This window comes from Zeus faber (assembly GCF_960531495.2).
Source record: "Zeus faber genome assembly, chromosome: 17".
Classification (NCBI taxonomy): Eukaryota; Metazoa; Chordata; class Actinopteri; order Zeiformes; family Zeidae; genus Zeus; species Zeus faber.
The window spans coordinates 3,759,893-3,779,922 of record NC_137204.1 but is presented as its reverse complement, the minus strand read 5'-3'; the positions used below and the strand labels follow the sequence as shown (position 1 = coordinate 3,779,922).

General features: G+C 44.4%; 1 protein-coding gene across 3 annotated transcripts in view; it reads left to right on the top strand.

The window, feature by feature from the left end:
* The window catches only part of slc38a9 (solute carrier family 38 member 9), a 95,123-nt gene that overhangs the window by 16,234 nt on the left and 58,859 nt on the right, over positions 1–20,030 (top strand). The window contains exon 1 of one of the 3 annotated variants that reach the window (XM_080017326.1): positions 16,072–16,175. The exons of the other annotated variants lie outside the window; for them this stretch is intronic. The gene's annotated coding sequence lies outside the window, so the exon portion shown is untranslated. Of the gene's footprint in view, positions 1–16,071; positions 16,176–20,030 lie in introns of those variants that run through there. 3 annotated transcript variants of the gene reach the window in all.

The window sequence follows — 20,030 nt, the reverse complement described above, 5'->3', positions numbered from 1 at the left end:
TCTTCAGTTAATACAATCATCATTGCTGCGCTTTCTTTTAGGTACCCTCATGCTTCTTTTGTTGCTGTGTCGGCTGCGTTGTTGTCAGCGAGGACGTCTGAATTTCCTTTGGAGTGTCCTTTGCATTTGATGATCTGCATTTTTTGGGGGAGATGTATAGCTTCCAGGAGGGCGAGTACGAGGTCTTTGTGTTTTACCGGGGCTCCTGCTGACGTTTGGTGTCCTCTTTTCATCCATATGGCTGCATCCACGTGAGCTGCAGCGTGTGCGTACGCTGACTTGGTGAATATGTTTGCATTTTTGTTTTTTGCGATTTTTAATGCTTCCGCCAGGGCGTGGAGTTCTGCTTTTTGTGCTGATGCAGGTTGTTCTATCATCCCACTTCTTAGGGTGACGTGGTGTCCATTAATTTGTTGAACGGCGTATGATGCTCTATTTCCTTCTCCTTTGAAACAACAACCATCTATAAACAGGACAATTTCTGCATCGGGGTCAGGTGTTCCATCCAAGTCTGTGCGGCACTTTGCTTCCAGTTTTATGAGCTGTATGCAGTCATGTGTGCCATCTACATACTGTAGTCCGTCGGCCATGTTGATTCCATCGGCTATGTATGAGACATTGTCTCTTTCCAGGGTGTCATCCAAGCGCATCTCGTGTTTTGGTGTGGTAAAGGTGAAATCTGTTAGATCGAGGTGGGATTTGATTCCATGAGTGGTATGCACGATGGTGGGGTGGTAGAAAGTAATGTGGTCGGTTTTCTGTAGGGCATGTGCGATGGCAGCCATTTGTCGTCTACATCCAGAGAGTCCATGTTCCACTGTGTCGGATTTGGATCGGGCCTTCCGTTACTAATACGGGTGCTTGTATTTCTGGTGGGGGTGGGATGGCTATCTTCTGGTCGTTCAGCACAGGGGGCACTGTTGCTCCAGGTGTTTGCTCGGTCTTAGGGTTGCAGGGAGGGGGCGGGTTCCGGTTTGTTTCTTCATCGGCCAGCAGGGAGGGGTAGAGGGACAGGGTGGTGTGTGGTTGGAGTGGGGTGTGACCTTGGGGGATGGGTTCCGGGAGGGGCAATAACTTGTCTTCTCGTGGGGGGTAGTGTTCCTTCTGGGCTTCTACCATTGCCATGATTGCGGCATTTCTGTTTTTATTGTGACGTTCGAGAATCATTCCCGCTCGAATCCATGCCATTATTATGTGCTGAACCAGCGCCCATTGTGCATGCTGCTTGTTTAACTTGCGCTTTCCAGCCCCCGTTAATCCAGGGTTGTTTTTTGCATCCACTTCCGCTTCAGCCAGCAGTCTTTTTTCTTCCTCTATCACCTTGGTGCGGTTTTCTGCTGTCGGGGTAGTGTGTTTCGGCCACCACCCTGCTTTGATCCATTTTTGTTCATATTTATGAAATTTCCAAGTTTCTCGAGCATGGAACTTTGGCTCTGTTCCGTTCCGTTGTGTGGCACGGTGGCGCAGTGCATTGCACTGCTGCCCACAGCAAGAAGGTCCTGGGTTCGATTCCCGCCTAGGGCGCTGTTGCCACCGTGCTCTGGCGGGTTATCTTCCAAAACAGGAGCCTTTCTTTGTGGAGTTTGCATGTTCTCCCCGTGCTCACATGGGGTTTCCTCCACCTCACGTCAGTAAGGACCCCCACCAAAAAACATGCACCCATCATCGTCTGACCAGCGATGGACACATATCATCTGGTCCCCGGGCGCGTCCACGTATGCTGCCCACTGCTCCTGGCTGTGCCCCCGGAGGAAGGACAAGCCAGGATGGGTCAAAAGCAGAGGAGCCATTTCACCGGCCACCATCAAGCATGTGCATGTGTGTGTGTGTGCAAGCATGTGTTTTGGAGTGTCGTGTGACGATTAAAGACTGTTTCTTCTTCTTCTTCTTCTTCTTGAGCTCAGCTACAGCTTCATTACGAATCTCAATGGTGCCGGATCTGGGGGATGGGGTCTTTTCCATTATGTTTTTGAATGGCAGGAGAACAAAAGACATGGGAAGAAGGGGGAGGGGGAAACCTCAGATGTTCGGATCTCAATGCGTTTTCTGGTGCAGCTACACCACTAGTGGTCGTATAGGTTATTACAGGTCAACTTTTTATTTTTATTTTTTATAATGCTCCCCTTTTATTGAGCAATTTGAGGAGGTTTTCATACACACACACACACACAAAATCTCTATCACACACACGCACAGACTCTCCCAAACGCACACTCTCTCAAATACAAACTCTCTCAAACACACAGACTCTCTCGCACACACACACCCGCGGTCTCTCTCACATACACACATGCGGTACCTCTCTTCAGACACACACGTGGTGCCTCTCTTCACACACACACACGTGGTACCTCTCTTCACACACACGTGGTACCTCGTTGCGCACACTCTCACTCACACAGCCGGCAATACTATTTTACGCTAAGTCACGAGAATTGGGCCTTTAACCCTTTTATATTCGGTTTCTCAAAGAACCGGGCCTTTAACCCCTAAATGCTTGACTTCTTTACGATAAAAATAATGCCTGGCCTTTCACCATTAAATGCTTGGCTTCTTTACTATTTCAATAATGCCTGGCCTTTCACCATCAAATGCTTGGCTTCTTTACTATTTAAAGTAGGCCGGGCCTTTCACCCTTAAATGAAATTACTGACTATAGACTACCCTTCTGAAGTCTGAGTTTAACATTTTTCATCGCCAGACATCACTCAGTTTAGGCACACTGGAGGTCTTTTTCAACAACTGAGCCTAAACGGGATTCGGAATTACTTCGCGAGTGAAACACTGTTCATCACCAAAACGTCGCTCAGTTTAAGCAAACTGGATGTATTCTCTACACACGGGCCCAAACGTTACACAATATTAAACAATTATTATTCATGCATCATTCAACAATACATCCCCAAAACCACAAAGTTGTTCGTCCAGCCTTTAACAGTACAACACTTCCACCTAAAATATTCCTATCTAATCTATGCAGACTTCATGAAATGGCTCTGCTCACCTTTTAGCGGGTACCCATGGAAGTATCGCAGCTGTTCAGGCTTTCGGAACTCCTCTGCAGCCTTGTAATGGGATCACGTTGGGGTCACCAATTTGTCATGTTCAAAATTTCCAAATCCGGAATAATGCAATGAAACTGGAACTTTGAGCTACGGAGAGTTTATTGGACGGTTTGAGAATCTAACAAAAAAATAAAAAACTTTATACATCGACGTAGTGAGTCCCAAGCTGCGTGTCTCATCAAGCAGACATTTCAACCAGGAGTCCGCCGAAATGTTGTTTCCTCGTCACTTTGCTACAAGCGACACACCCCCCTTTGCGGGGCTGTCCCTCCTTTGTTATTTCCCCTCCCCCGAGTATCTAGTTTCAGACTCCCCGCTGTGTGTGCACGCCAGATTAACCGTTTTAGTGCCGGTTTCTAACCGGTTGCGTAGTTACACCCAGTGTCTTTATTCATGTTTTAATTTTAATTTTTAATTTATATTTACATAAATAAATTAATGTAATGTATACTGTAATATACACACACATATTTTTGGCATCGAGGATTAGTTCAATCTGTAATGTTATAGTTATAGTAGTATAGTTATATGTAGTATGTTATAGTTATAGTATATGTTTATATTTATATATATTTTTTCTTACAGCAGACATGTCTTTTAGCTTCTTTCCTTGCTGCCCTGATCTCTTAAACACCTTCAGCAGATTTGTGGAGTGTAGATTTAGCTGTAAGAGAAGCCTTGACTGTAGAGGCATGGTTGTTATCCATTTGAATTCTGCATTTATCTGAAACATCAAACAATTTAACATACACACAAGACATACTACTACATACTACTGCTTAGCTAAATTAGGATGAGGTTGGGAAGAAATACCACCATAGCAAAGAGGTACAACTGAATGTAGCAATTGTAACGTTACTTTTTAAACCTTTGCTGACAGCATGCTGGGAATACAAAACTGAGTATTTGGATGCCATTGCATCTAGGACAGAGTTAAGTCTACAAGTGCAGTTCAACCTCTCAAACTGTAATGCAACTCTTTATTCATTCTTTAATCATCAAGAGCTGCTTGCAACAACTCTGTCCTGTGGACGACCTACCGGGGGACAAGAACAGAGCTTTTTGTTACACAGAACCACCACCAATCCCCCTCTTTGGAGAACAATCTTACCATGTTTTGGCCTATAAACAACTAATCACTACTCTAAGAGGGGGAGAATCGCCACAGGTGAGACAAATAAACATAGAACCAAACAAAATGTACATGGCAAAACAATCATAGAAACGTCAGACAAAACAGTTAATTAAGTCCAAGGAAACTGGAATTCAGAATGTGGTCTCTTTCTGTCATAGTTATGGCAGTAAATGAGGGGGGAAAGGAGAGGGCTCTCACCAGGAGGGTGTTCTGGGGTGTGTTCAAAGCAGGTGTGTGTGTGTGTCTATGAGGTCGGAATTATATTGTAGCACATCCAAGCACCTGAAAAAGCCCTGAAGCCACCCCTGAGTCCCAAGCCGTATAGACACTCCACGACCGCAGGAAAGCACAGAGCACACTGCTCTGCAGCCGCAGAAGACCCCACCAGCCCCCAGAGAAGCCGGGAGCCTGCAGAGCAACACCCACGCATGGCTCAGAGGAGCATAAACCAGTCCCAGAGAGTGCTAGGACAACCTGCACACCTGGGGCGCACATTTATTTATTCTTAAATCATCAAGAACTGCTGCAATAACTCTGTCCTGTGGATGACCTGTAGAATGACAAGAGCACAGTTTTTGCTAATGGATAACCACCACCAACCCCCCTCTTTGGAGAACTATTTATCATGTTTTGGTCTATAAACAACTGATCACTACTTCAAGAGGGGGAGAATCACCACGGGTGAGACAAATAAACATAGAAACAAACAACATTTACACAAAAATATAAACATTGGACGACAACATGTATTGAAAAACAGTTAATTAGGTCCAGGAAAACTGGAACTACAACTGGTCACATGGCCTCTTCCTGTCATAGTTAGGCAGTAAATGAGGGAGGAAAGGAGAGGAATGCAACCAGGAGGGTGCTGGGGTGCATTCCAAGCAGGTGTGTGTGTGTGTGTGTGTGTGTGTGTGTGTGTGTCCACTGTTGAGTGTACATGACTTATCCCCATTGGTACTGGTGTAGAAGGTCGGTATTATGTTGCGGCGCTTTCAAGCAGTGGAAAGGGCCCCGAAGCCCCCCGAACTCCGCAGCCCTGTAGACACCCTACGGCTGCAGGAAAGCCCCGAGTACCCTGCCCTGCGCCAACAGAAGACCCCTGGGCCCCCAGAGGAGCCAGAGGGCCGTGGAGCAACCCCCACGCCCCGCCCCGAGGAGCATTACCCATTCCCAGGGTGCACGAGGAGACCCTGCACCCCAGGGGCACACACATACAACCAATGCCCAGGTGCAGGCACAAGATGCAGCACAGAACCTGGGCCGCAGGCGCAAAAAAGCACATACACACATACAAAACCCATACTCAGCACATACACCACACAATAGTGTGGTGTATGTGCTGAGTATGAGTTTTGGCACTGGGAGAGAGATGCGAATCGCGTCTGGATCGATCCAGGGGCGCAGGAGGCAAGGCCGGGAGCAACCACACGGACCCCCCCCCCTGGACCCAACTGTGCCTCAGCGCGCCCAATTCCTGTACCTGGTGGCAGCCAACCTACAGCGATCAGCCACGGGCACAGAGCAGTCCACCATGCACCTCCACCATGCCGAGCAGCTCCGCGCCCCCATCAGGCCCCTGGTCAGGCCCCTGGTCAGCCCCCAGCTGCCGAGCATGTGAGCAAGGTCTCTTTCCAATTTCATTGTAGGTAAAGAGAAGGTGTCATTTGTTTTTGATAAAAGTTTGTATATTCTGGAAAAGGGATTTTTCAAGTGTCCAATATGAGTGAGATGTTCAATCATTTGAGGTGGTTGTAGGATGTTGTTCGTCAATTTGATTTGAACTTTTAGAGACTGCTGTAATTGAAGGAATTAAAGGAAGCCGTGGCCATCGATATTATACCTTTGGGTTAAGGTTGGGAAGGATATAAGAGAATTATTTTTAAAAATGTGTTCCAGATGAGTAATTTATTTTCCTTCCCAAGGTTATTGGTCTGTTTTTAACCAGAAAATCTGGGTTGTGCCAGATTGGAGTGAATTTGTTTGAAGATAGAGTGTGACCACCGAGTTTGGGGAATTTCCACCAGGCTGACAGAGTTGTTGCGATAATTGGGTTTTTAAAGCAATTATGTTTCCTTATTGATTCAGTAACGAATGGGAGATCAGATAATGATAACTCTTGACATTCAGTTTGTTCAATGTCTTGCCATCCATGGGCCAATTGTGGCTCTGGTTGTAGCCATTTAATTATAAATTGAAGATGGTTTGCTAGATAGTAGTATCTAAAGTTTAGCGCTGCTAGGCCTCAACAATCTTTGTTTTTCGGTAGTGTTGCTAGTTTAATTCTCGGTTTCTTCTTAATTCGTATTTCCAATTAAATTTGCTGACTATTGAGTCTACAGTATAAAACCAATATACTGTCAGTTGCACTGGGGTCATTGAAAATACATTATTTTTGGAAGTATATTCATTTTCACTACTGCTATCCTACCAATTAGTGAGATGGGTAGGTTGTTCCATCGAATGAGGTCTTCTTCAATGGATTTGAGCAATGGAGTGAAGTTAAGGGTAAACAAATCTGACAGATTGGTGGAGATATTAATACAAAGGCATCTAATATTGCCCGTTATGATGGTTAAGGGAAGTTTCTGGGTTGCAGCATTAGTCCCCCCCACTGATTCAAGATTCAAGATTTTTATTTGTCACATACATATACATACTTTCATACATATATGCAATGAAATATAATGCAACGCACCCGGTGATAGCACACAATATGTCCTAGGAAAAAAAAATAAAAATAAAAGTAGAAAATTCCTTTCTAATAGACCGACTAACTGACTCCTAAAACGTAATACAGTAAGTTGAATACTTATAGAATAAGATAAAAATATATAGAATAAAATACAATAAAAATAAATTGAAATAAAATGGAATAGATAGAAGGAATATGCCTATGTATATACAGATATGTGCATTTAAAGTGGCATGTGAATTAAAGTGGCATGTGAATGTGAATAGAGTGAGGTAGTGTTTGGGACAATACAGCACAGTATACAACAGTACGGCGCAGCAATACGGCATCACGAACAACCCTGAACAGTGACACAGTATGCGGTACTGTATGCTACATACAGTACAGTAGGTAGTGGAGCCTAGTGTATGGCTCAGTTAAGACCCCTAGTGAGGTCAGCGTTGACAGTTCTTATGGCTTGCGGGAAAAAACTCTGTCTCAGTCTCTCTGTTCTCGCTGTGTGACTGCGGAGGCGCTTGCCTGACCACAGCAGCTGAAACAGTCCGTTGTTGGGGTGATGAGGATCCTTCATGATCCTGCGGGCTCTGCTACTACACCTCCTGGTGTATAGCTCCTGCAAGGGGGGGAGGGTAGTTCCAGTGGTACGTTCAGCTGAACGCACCACCCTCTGCAGGGCCCGCCTCTCCTGGGCAGTACAGTTCCCAAACCAGGCAGTGATGTTGCCTGTCAGGATGCTCTCCACTGCTCCAGAGTAGAAGGACTTGAGGATCCTCACCGAGACCCGGAATTTCCTCAGCTGCCTGAGGTGGTAGAGACGCTGCCTCGCCTTTCTCACCAGAGTATCTGTGTGAACAGTCCATGTTAAGTCCTCTGTGATGTGGACTCCCAGATATCTGAAGCTGCTCACCCTATCGACAGAAGTCCCATTAATCCACAAGGGCGCGTGCGTCCTCGATTGTGATCCACGCCTAAAGTCCACAATCAGCTCCTTGGTTTTGCTGACGTTCAGGTGGAGGCTGTTGTCCTGGCACAAGAGTGACAGGTCAGCCACCTCCTCGCGGTAGGCCTTCTCATCGCAGTCGGTGATCAGGCCCACGACCATGGTGTCGTCAGCAAACTTGATGATGGTGTTGGAGCTGGACCTGGCCACACAGTCATGTGTGTACAGGGAGTACAGTAGGGGGCTGAGGACGCAGCCCTGGGGGGATCCTGTATTCAGGGTGAGGGAGCTGGACATGTACTTCCCCACCTTGACCACCTGGGGGCGGCCTGTGAGGAAGTCCAGGATCCAGGTGCACAGCGGACCATTCAATCCGAGCTCCATCAGCTTGACACCCAGTCTGGTGGGGACTAGGGTGTTGAAAGCTGAACTATAATCGATGAACAGCATTCTCACATAGGCCCCCCTCTGGCCATCCAGGTGCGTGAGCGTGGTGTGCAGTACCTGGGAGACCGCGTCATCCGTGGATCTGTTTTGCTGGTACGCGAACTGCAACGGGTTCAAGGTGCGGGGAAGGGAGGCGCAGATGTAATCCTTAATCAGCCTCTCGAAACACTTCATGACCACCGAGGTGAGGGTCACCGGACGGTAGTCATTCAGGCAGGTTGGAGAGGCGATCTTCGGGACAGGGAATTTATTGAATAGTCTGAGATAGCTGAGAATTTTGATATAAGTTTGAACACCTCCGGTAGGGATGATATGTATGTATCTTGTACAACAAGATATCGTCTGCATACAAACTGATTGTGAACAGAGTTTCCTGTTTGTTTGCCTACAATATTACTGTTTTGACGAATGGCCGCCGCAAGGAGTTCAATAAAGATAGTAAAGGGTAGAGCGGACATCCTTCGCTTGTGCCGCGTTGTAGAGTGAGATGCTGTGAAGTGTAACCATTGGTGATGACAGAAGCAGATGGAGAGTTGTAGAGGATTCTGATCCATTGAATGAGTGATTCTCCAAAGCCAAATTTGTTGAGGATTGAACAGAGATATGTCCAATTAACTCTGTCAAATGCTTTTTCGGCATCCAAAGAGGCAATAATAGTATTAAAGTTGTTCCTTTGAGATATGCTGATCAGACTCTAAACAACGCATATTGCTGGATGAGTGTCTGCCTTTGACAGAGCCTGTTTGGTCTGGGTGCATTATAAATGGAATTACTTTTTCCAATTCTGTTGGTTAGTGTTTTACTTATAGTCTTAAGGTCGCAATTAATAAGGCTTGTGGGTCTACAACTGGAGGTGAGGGTTGGGTCCTTATTGGGTTTGAGCAAAACCGAAATGAGAACAGTATTCATGTGCGGAGGCATTGTGGCGGTTGACTTGACCTCTGTAACCATTCTGATGAATAATGGGGAGATAAGTGGCCAGAAGTGTTATGTGTTAATAAAATTCCACTGGTTAGAGATCTGATCCAGGTGATTTATTGTTGGGCAGAGAGCTTTCCTGAGTTCTTCTAGAGTAAGTGGTTGATCTAAGGCGGTAGCCTGCACCGTCGAAAGTTTAGGAAGGTCAATATCATTCAGGAAGGAGTGAATGTTTGATATATTAGATTCATTATCCGAGTGATACAGGTTATTATAAGTCTCTAAATATGTTATTGATGTATTACATGTTATTCTACCCTGTGGATCTTTGATGGCTGTAATAAGTGATTTTTCTCTGTCGCGTTTCAATTGATTGGCAAGAAATTGACATGATTTGTCATTGCATTCAAAATAATTTGCTCTTGTTCGTTGGATAAGGAATTGTGTCTTTTGATGGATGATAGTATCAAGTTAAGATGTAATTGGTGGATGAGTGGGCTGGTTGGGAGTGCAACTCCTTTAGTCGCTGTTCGACTTTATTTTGGGAGGGTTCTGATTTGTTTCATTTATCTGGTTGAAACTAATCGGTCTGTGATCGGTAATTACAAAAGGGTGGATTTCAGGTTTAGTGATTTTGGACACTGTGGAGTTACCTGTCAAGAAAAGGTCGATTCTACAGAAACTTTGGTGGGGTGGTGAATAATATGTGTATTCTCTAGAATGTGGGTTATTTGATCGCCAACAATCCCCAAGAGCAAGATCACTCATATATTGTTCTATAGTGTCCGATGAACGCCAGGATTTGGGAATATTTCTAGCTTGAGAACAGTCTAAACCTGGATCCAGTACAGTGTTGAAGTCTCCTCCCAATATGATAATTGATTCAGAGAATTCTAAGAGTTTTGAAAGTATATTGTGAAAGAAATTTGGTCATCCTCATTGGGGCCATAAATATTAGCTACGGTTAATTTGATGTTACCTAAAATCCCATTAATTATTATGTAATGCCCTTCTGGGCCTGATATTGTGGTTTTAGTTTGATATGTTGTACTTTTATTGATCAATATAGAGACACCTCTTTCTTTTTAGTTTTATGATGTGGAAAACATCTGATTAACCCATTTAGCTTGAGTTTGAGGTGCTCAGATGCAGTGAGATGGGTTTCTTGCAGTAGACAGAAGCTGGGGTTCATCTTGGTGAGGTGAGTTAGGATTTTGCTACATTTAGCAGGTGAGCCCAAGCCTCTCACATTCCAACTAATGAACCTAATGGGTGTCATTGAAGTTAGTAAGGCGGTGATGGCACAGTGCATCCAAGGCAAGAGCTATACAACCGTTCCCATGCTTTCCCATAGATAAGTCTGGGATTTCCTCCTTTACATTCCTTTTCACTGTCATAGTATTGCAGGAAGTTTGTAGGGATACATAACTACACAGAGAAGCTTTGCTGCCTTTGCATTCTCAGTGCCCATACATGATGTTTCGACGACTTTCTTCTTGCCCTCATACTCCTTGAGTTTATTATCTAAATATTCAAGCGGCTTCAACATATACTGTTGATGTTTTGTCTTGAGGTGACGCCGCAGTTTACATAGCTTCAGAGCTTTGTTTGATAAAATCTCGGAAGACACCATGGACAGCGGTTTGTCTTCCGTGCCTGTCCAAAAAAATCCCAATGATAAATATTCAGTGCTATACTTTCTCCGAACCTTTCTTTTTTGTTTGACAAGCGAGACTATACCGCCTGTTCAATGTCCTGTTGGGGCTTTACTTGTGGATGATGTACCAATGGCTACTTTCCTTTTCATTGTGCCTGATGCTAGCCAACTATCCATTTTAATTATCAACAAGTTCAAAAATGTACAGGTGCACGTTGGTCGTGGTCCGCTTGGATGTAGTACGGCCACCATAAGTTTTTAGTGATGATGCATTTTTTAAAGTTTTAAAGAAAAAATACCACAAATTATCTTTATTTTTCCATAAAAATACGTTTATGTACATAATAATTTTGTATTTATTTTTTCAATAAAATCTAAGTGTTTTGCCGATGATTTGATGGGCCATTTGCAAAAAACCACATCAGAAAAAAAAAGAAAGGCAAACTCCTCTCCTTGCAATGGGACAGGCATCAATCGCTTATATAAGTAGGTTTTTCTTGCATTCAAAAAAACCTTCTTATGCACTCTAATTTTGATGTAAAAATGGTTGTATTGCACTAGTAATAAGCAATATAACGACGTAATTATCATAATATTATGTTTGTTTGTAACAGAGCTACTAGTGTCTGACAGGCTGTGTGCCACCAACTCGGGAATGGCTGCTGAGTCTATTGCTAGTGGTACACAAGCTAGTGGTAAAATTTGTAAGTCTGATTTGGCTTCATATAAAACCGGTTTGAAAGTTTTTACACCAGCCCAACCCTAATAATAACCACCAATGCACATGAATCCACTAATCAAGTAAAAATTGCTAATGTTTCCGACATGAAAAATATTTTGGCAAATAGTGAGTGAATTTTAAAAATGAGACCCACAAAATATAAGATATTTTCAGATATTCCATGACTTGGTCAACAAATTGCATAAATTCCCTGGCTTTCCCTGTCCGGAATATAAAATAATATATAATAATAACATAGAACCGTAAGAGTGCGCCCTAATTTTCACGTGACCATATGTAACCAACCGTTGTGTTTAACTTGTTACCTTACTTTAAATGCAGATTGATCTTTTCAGGGTGACTGTCTGCGCACACCCAACCAGATAGGCAGCCAAGAGATGTTCATCAACCAAGAGCAAGTTCTTGTTTCGGAGATGGAGTCAGCTCATAGGCTCCATAGTGCTCTCTATACCATCCACACAAACACGTTCACAACAAAAAACAGTCTCTGATGCAAAATGCATATTTGATGGATTTCCCTAAACTCAGACTATCCACCTATAGAACCATAGACAGCTACCATACCCGTCATGTAGTCTGTTCCCTTGCTCCAAACATTTTTTGCAAGATCTATTTCAAATAGATCAGGATATCTTTGTTTGAAAGACTTGAGCTTTGAAGTTCTCCTTCAAAAAACCTAATGGCTCAGTAGATTCATTTGAGACATTGAGCATTGGTTTATCAACACTTGGAGATGACCAGTGGTACCCCATCATAAACTGATGTTTCACAGCCAGAGAGGGGTGTGTTTTAAGAGAAACTGGTGTGTTGTTATAAACTGTGCTTTGCCTCAATCCTGCCCCAAACAACCTTATAAATTTTGTATAATGTTCGAGGTCAGTGGTAGTCAACCTTTCCCAGTTCAGTAGCCATATTAATAAAAAATATTTTTGCAGGAGCCAAAGTACTGAAACCTCCCGTTCGGCCATCAAACCTTTTATTTTTTTACGTGTTTTTTATTTTAAAATGGCGACTAGTAATAGAATGAATGAAACCATGATGTATGCAATAACTGCAATTTTCTATAATTACCATTACCATATTATTATTACTATCATGTTTTTATTACCATTTATTTTTCTATAGGTATTTAATTAATTCCGAGGCTGAAAGTTTCTGATCTCACCTCATTTATTTATTTGTTAATTTATTTAACAGGAAAAGTGCACATTTATAAGCATTGCTGTAAATGCACCATAGTTAGCCAAGAGGTTATTTTTCATCTGTAGTCCCTAGACAGATGTTACAGTCACCATAAAATAATTGAATACCCCCAGAATATATAAACAGAATATTCAACGCACATTCAATACAAGAGGCTGTATTTTAAATAGGGGCCTGTAAAATTCTCAACAAAGCCCGCCATTCCGTGAGCTCCTAAATTGTCTGCAGCAACAGTCTGAACTGCACCTTTCAGTTATCTGCCTATTTGTTGGTGAAGGTCATTGAAGGTCAGTGCTGTCACCGAGTGGACTACGCCCTCTAAAGGGAAACACGCCGTGTGTGTGTGTGTGTGTGTGTGTGTGTGTATACTGTGTGTGTGTGTGTGTGTGTGTATGTGTATGTGTATGTGTATGTATGTATGTATGTATGTATGTATGTATGTATGTATGTATGTATGTATGTATGTATGTATGTATGTATGTATGTATGTATGTATGTATGTATGTGTGTGTGTGTGTGTGTGTGTGTGTGTGTGTGTGTGTGTGTGTAAATAATTTTGCTTATGCTTAAACACCACACGATCCCTCTAAAAAAAATACTTCTCCATGCAACAATCGGGCGGTCTCTGAAGTGCACTGTCTTTGAAGTTTACCATGCTCTTCCGCTAATCTGGGATGGGGTTGGGTAACATAGCAAAACAAGCATTTTTTAAATCTCCTTTTTGCAGTAGACTGTCATAATCATAATAATAATAGCCTTGTAATAATTAAAACAACAACTAGGCTACTACTACTACTACTACTACTACTATTTCTACTACTACTACTACTACTACTAATAATAATAATAATTGTATTACTGTTAATTAGAGGTTTGAATCTTCACTGGCCATTCGATTATGATTCATCTGTCAACGATTGCAGTAATACAGAAAATTGAGGATGCGATACATTGTGATGCATCGTATCCTCAATTTTATGTATTGCTGCATATGGGCAAGTTTTCATCAATAAATACAAGCAGTCAGATAAATCAAAACTCTATTTATTTCAAAACTGCTTTCTGAAATATCAGACTACATCACATAGCAGCTGTGATACTTGTTAATAAAATAAAATAATGTCAAAATGTAAACATAAATGGCATGTTAAATTCAATTGTAAACCAAAATAAATGGTAAAGGCAGAGCCTACACATATTTGTGTGAAAATGTTAAATCCCAGTATCGATGTAAATGAACCTTTTAGACCTTTTCAGTATAAGTTAAATGTGAGTACAAAATTGCTCACTCATCAGCATTTGGGAATTTGTAGGTTCTTGTGTAAGAACACAGGGTGATCCACATGTTCTGGTTTGAGAGTGTAGTTGAGAACTCTCTCTGTAGACACGTTTGTACCTGGGATGCACAAGTATCTCTTGGCCAACCTGGAGAGGAGAGCAAATGTGACCTCATGGACATGCCAGTTCAAAGGATCCTCAGTGAGAGGCAGAAATAGGGCTTAACAGTATCTCACTATTTCCTCCTCAGCCCTGGCCCTGGTGGTCTTCGCTTGTACAGTACATTCAGTGAAAGCATCTCCCAGCAAACTCACAAGCAGCAATGAGGCCTTTCTTTTGGGAGCAGAGGGGCATGAAGGCCTATTGTCCTTCATGGGAAGCATTTTTCTTCTAGAGTTCCTCTTCCCCCCCTTATCTGCTTCTGTCCTCTTATTCAAGATTCAAGATTCAAGACTTTTTATTTGTCACATACATATACATACTTCCATACATATATGCAGTGAAATGTAATGCAACGCACCCGGTGATAGCACACAATAAGTCCTAGGAAAAAGCACAAAAATAAAATAAAAATAAAAAGTAGAAAATTCCTTTCTAATAGACCGACTAACTGACTCCTAAAACGTAATACAGTAAGTGGAATACTTATAGAATAAGATAAAAAATATATAGAATAAAATACAATAAAAAATAAATCGAAATAAAAGGGAATAGGTTGAAGTAATATGCCTATGTATATACAGATATGTGCATTTAAAGTGGCATGTGAATTAAAGTGGCATGTGAATGTGAATAGTGTGAGGTAGTGTTTGGGATAATACAGCACAGTATACAACAGTACGGCGCAGCAATACGGCTTCACGAACAACCCTGAACAGTGATACAGTATGCGGTACAGTATGCTACATACAGTACAGTAGGTAGTGGAGCCTAGTGCATGGCTCAGTTAGGACCCCTGGTGAGGTCAGCGTTGACAGTTCTGATGGCTTGAGGGAAGAAACTCCGTCTCAGTCTCTCTGTTCTCGCTGCGTGACTGCGGAGGCGCTTGCCTGACCGCAGCAGCTGAAACAGTCCGTTGTTGGGGTGATGAGGATCCTTCATGATCCTACGGGCTCTGCTACTACACCTCCTGGTGTATAACTCCTGCAAGGGGGGAGGGTAGTTCCAGTGGTACGTTCAGCTGAACGCACCACCCTCTGCAGGGCCCGCCTGTCCTGGGCAGTACAGTTCCCAAACCAGGCAGTGATGTTGCCTGTCAGGATGCTCTCCACTGCTCCACAGTAGAAGGACTTGAGGATCCTCACCGAGACCCGGAATTTCCCCAGCTGCCTGAGGTGGTAGAGACGCTGCCTCGCCTTTCTCACCAGAGTGTCTGTGTGAACAGTCCATGTTAAGTCCTCTGTGATGTGGACTCCCAGATATCTGAAGCTGCTCACCCTATCGACAGAAGTCCCATTAATCCACAAGGGCGCGTGCGTCCTCGATTGTGATCCACGCCTAAAGTCCACAATCAGCTCCTTGGTTTTGCTGACGTTCAGGTGTAGGCTGTTGTCCTGGCACCAGAGTGACAGGTCAGCCACCTCCTCGCGGTAGGCCTTCTCATCGCAGTCGGTGATCAGGCCCACGACCACGGTGTCGTCAGCAAACTTGATGATGGTGTTGGAGCTGGACCTGGCCACACAGTCATGTGTGTACAGGGAGTACAGTAGGGGGCTGAGGACGCAACCCTGGGGGGATCCTGTATTCAGGGTGAGGGAGCTTGACATGTACTTCCCCACCTTGACCACCTGGGGGCGGCCTGTGAGGAAGTCCAGGATCCAGGTGCACAGCGGAGCATTCAATCCTAGCTCCAACAACTTGACAGCCAGTCTGGTGGGAACTATGGTGTTGAAAGCTGAACTATAATCAATGAACAGCATTCTCACATAGGCCCCCTTCTGGCCATCCAGGTGCGTGAGCGTGGTGTGCAGTACCTGGGAGACCGCGTCATCCGTGGATCTGTTCTGCTGCGAACTGCAACGGGTCCAAGGTGCGGGGGAGGGAGGCGCAGATGTAATCCTTAATCAGCCTCTCGAAACACTTCATGACCACCGAGGTGAGGGCCACCGGACGGTAGTCATTCAGGCAGGTTGGAGAGGCGATCTTCGGGACAGGAACGACGGTGGACCTCTTGAAGCAGGACGGGACCACTGATTCAGCCAGGGAGATGTTGAATATTGTGGTGAACACCGGAGCTAGCTGGTTAGCACAGGTCTTCAGTACTCGTCCAGATATGCCGTCTGGCCCCGCAGCTTTCCTGGTGTTCACCCGCATCAAAGCCCTCCTGACCTCGTGCACGGACACTGAGAGTGCGCGCTCGTCCCCAGCGGTGTAACTCCAATTAGCCGGCGAGCTAGCGGTGCTGCTGCCAGACTCGAATCGCGCATAAAAGGAGTTCAGTTGGTTGGCCAGGGAGGCGTCCGCACTCGTGGCTGGGGAGGAGCTGCTCTTGTAGTTTGTTATTGTTCGCAGCCCCTCCCACAAGCGTCTTGTGTCCCCCGGCTCCATCTGCAGCTCCACGGTGTCTCTGTACGTCCGTTTAGCGTCCCTCACCGCCCTCCGCAGATTGTACGACGCCGCTTTGTAGTTGTCCATGTTACCAGATACAAGTCCGTCGTTGTAAGCAGCCGTGCGCGCATTCAGAGCGCAGCGGATGGATTTATCAACCCATGGTTTCTGGTTTGGAAATATCCGAACTTTCACCGTGGGAACGATTTCATCTGCGAGCGTAGCCACAAAACTCACTACAACCTCCGTAAACTCGCTGACGTCACTTGAACTCGCTCGGAACACGTCCCAGTCTACGTCAGTCAGAGCGTCCTGAAGCGCAGCCTCTGATTGGTCCGTCCACCGCTTCACTTCCCTCGTCATCACCAGATCCCGCGCGATCAGAGGCCTGTAAACAGGAAGCAGCGAGATCGCGGCGTGATCTGATTTCCCGAAAGCAGGAAGCGACACGGGCTTGTATCCGTTCTTGTAAGGAGTGTAACAATGGTCCAGAGTTCTGTCTTCCCTGGTGGCACACGTGATGTGTTGGTGGAAATTCGGCAGAACTTTTTTAAGGTTCGCCCTGTTAAAGTCCCCAGTCACCACCACAGCCCCATCGGGATGTCTGTTCTGAAATCCGCACAACACATCGTACAGAGCTGCGTCTGTGTCTGCTTGCATTGGGATTTAAACGGCTGTAATAATGACCATGCTAAATTCCCGGGGGAGAGAAAATGGACGGCATAGGATGGTCAGCTGTTCCAGGTTCGGCGAGCAGGAGTGGGAGAGGAATTTGGTGTTGTTGGTGTTACACCAGCAGTTGTTTACCATTAGCAGATGCCTCCACCTTTGGATTTCCCCGACTCTCCCGTTCTGTCGCCGCGGAACACGGAGAAGGCCTCGGCTGGACGTATGGCTTCATCCGGCACCAGTGGGGTCAGCCATGTTTCCGTCAGGCAGAGGACGCAACAGTTCCTCGTGTCTCGATGGAATTGAATCCTCGCTCGAAGTTCATCCATCTTGTTCTCCAGGGACTGGACGTTAGCAAGAAGGATGCTTGGCAGAGGTGGACGGTAAGGTTGCGTCCTCATTCTGACCCGAATGCCGCCTCGTTTACCTCGGTGCTTCCTCCGTGGGCCGGCTCGTGGAACAGCGACTCCATTTTTGTTGTAGTTGTTGTCGCGAGTGTTCCCGCGTAGGATTTCCGTCGGCCACTCTGCTTCCACGGTTAAAAAGTCCCAAAGTTGTTTGTTTAGGGAAATTTTTATATCCATGAGTGCCTTGCGGTCGTATGAGGTAACCGTCGATGCTTTTTTGGCGTACATTATGATAAAAAATGGAAAAAAATACTAAAAAGTGCAAGAGTCAACCGGAGCGCCGGCGTAGGCGAACGCTAGGGGCGGCGCCACTATCACCACTGGTGAGGATGGAGCTGCCAGGCAAAGGGAAAAGAGGAAGGCCAAAGAGAAGGTTTATGGATATGGTGAGGGAGGACATGCAGGCGGTTGGTGTAGGGGAGGAAGATGCTCAGAACAGAAGGTATTTGGGGCAGATGATCTGCTGTGGTGACCCCTAACGGGAGCATCCGAAAGAAGAAGTTGTTTCTGTAAAGTGACTTTGTGGAAGATCCCCATAGCTATGAAAGCTGCCACATATTGGGTGATTCTCTTTCCTCTCTCAGAGTTGGACAACAAAGTTCACAGCGCCTCCTCAATTCTTGGTTGATAAGCTTGGCTCTCTGTATTCTTTATGGTTGCAGACATTAGCACAGGGTGCAAAGGGCTGACGTGGTTTCAAAAATTCGTCGTATTACCGAATTATTACCTTTTTGTGAGGCATATTTTACACACCGCGTGTATCGTGTCCAGTTCGTGCTTCCCAGTAAGTTCATAAAATCCGAAATGCGCCCAGATATCTGCTTTCAAAATACTGGGTGCACTTTAATCGCCTGCTGCTGATCCATGCCTCTCTCGGCCATATCTCCCATCTAAAAGTAACGCCCACAATCCCACAATTCAATACAAAAGGGGGGTGTTCCTGCGTGAGTGACGTAACTTTACAACTTTATTGTCCTGCTGAAGTTGGGCTCTAGGCTATTATTTTAATCACAAAAAAATATCGGTTAATTAGAAATTAATGGTAGGGCTGTTTTTCTTTTTTTCCATTTTATGTTTTTATTTCCAAACTCCTGATTATGTTCTGTCACTACATCGATGTAGAATCATCCATGTCCGCATCGCAATGCATCTTAAAATCTAGAAATTTCCACACCACAACTGTTAATAATAGTAATTACGTTAATATAAGCAAATAACATTGCTTAATATAGTCTTCTCAATAAAAATTTCAGGTGGTTTGACTAAACCGAAGTTCCTAACATTTCTGATAGTTGTAGCAACTTACAGCGCCCTGATTGATGGAATGAAATCATCTCATCCAGTGAATGCACATAACCTGGCTGTCACATGCATTCACTGGATGCACTCGTTGCTGACAAGAATACATTTCACTAAAGTGGAGAGGTAAAATCAAGATGGCGTTTGTTTGCAAACCCAACGTTATGTTGCCAATTTGGGCCCATTTTGGATTCAAACAGGATGAAGACAGAGAACCAGATGATTCAAATGAACCAATTTGGCAAATTTGCAATAAAAGAATACCCGTATAACAACCCGTTTTAAAGCTATGACTGGTTAATGACAAGGGTGTGGAAAACCGCGTTGCTGAGATAATCACCTCCAAAGTTTTACCCACACCAGGCTCATTCAGCCAGCTCCCAGAATGCAAATGGGGTTGGCGGACAAACAAAGCCTCATGGCTAATTAACATCCTGCTCAATGGGCCAATCATGAACAGCTCAACAACACACAACTAATTTTGTTTTTAAAAAAGCTTTTATTTAACAGTAAGAATATACAAGTTTTTTAAAAGTGGAATTATTTTGGAGTTTAAAAGTACGGACAACACAACAAAATGTAGAGTCTATCAATATTATGAGTCTCAGAAAATCTGAAATCTGAAAATCTGTCACCAACCCCAACGAACTTCATCACGTCATCAACTTAAACGGACGTATTGTCGGTCTCCTCTGGTGGTTCTTGAAAATATTCTGTTTCATCATCAAATAAATTAAGTGTGAAATCCACTGTTTGAAATGTTCTCCGGGTCCAGAGTTATATCAGATTCAACAACGCTGTCTTTCTCCGCATCGCTGTCGGAGAACTGACTAACATCGCGGAAAATGAAGTCCAGTACGCGCTGCTAACACTGACTTGGATCTATCGCACTGGTCAGATTAAGGTCCGAATTATGATTCAGAGCTTCCGCCACCCACTTCGCATAATCCATAACGATACGGAGAAGCAAGTTTTCACAGACAAGTGCGACCGAAACACCCCGTGCTGCGCTTTAACTGTCTGTTTAC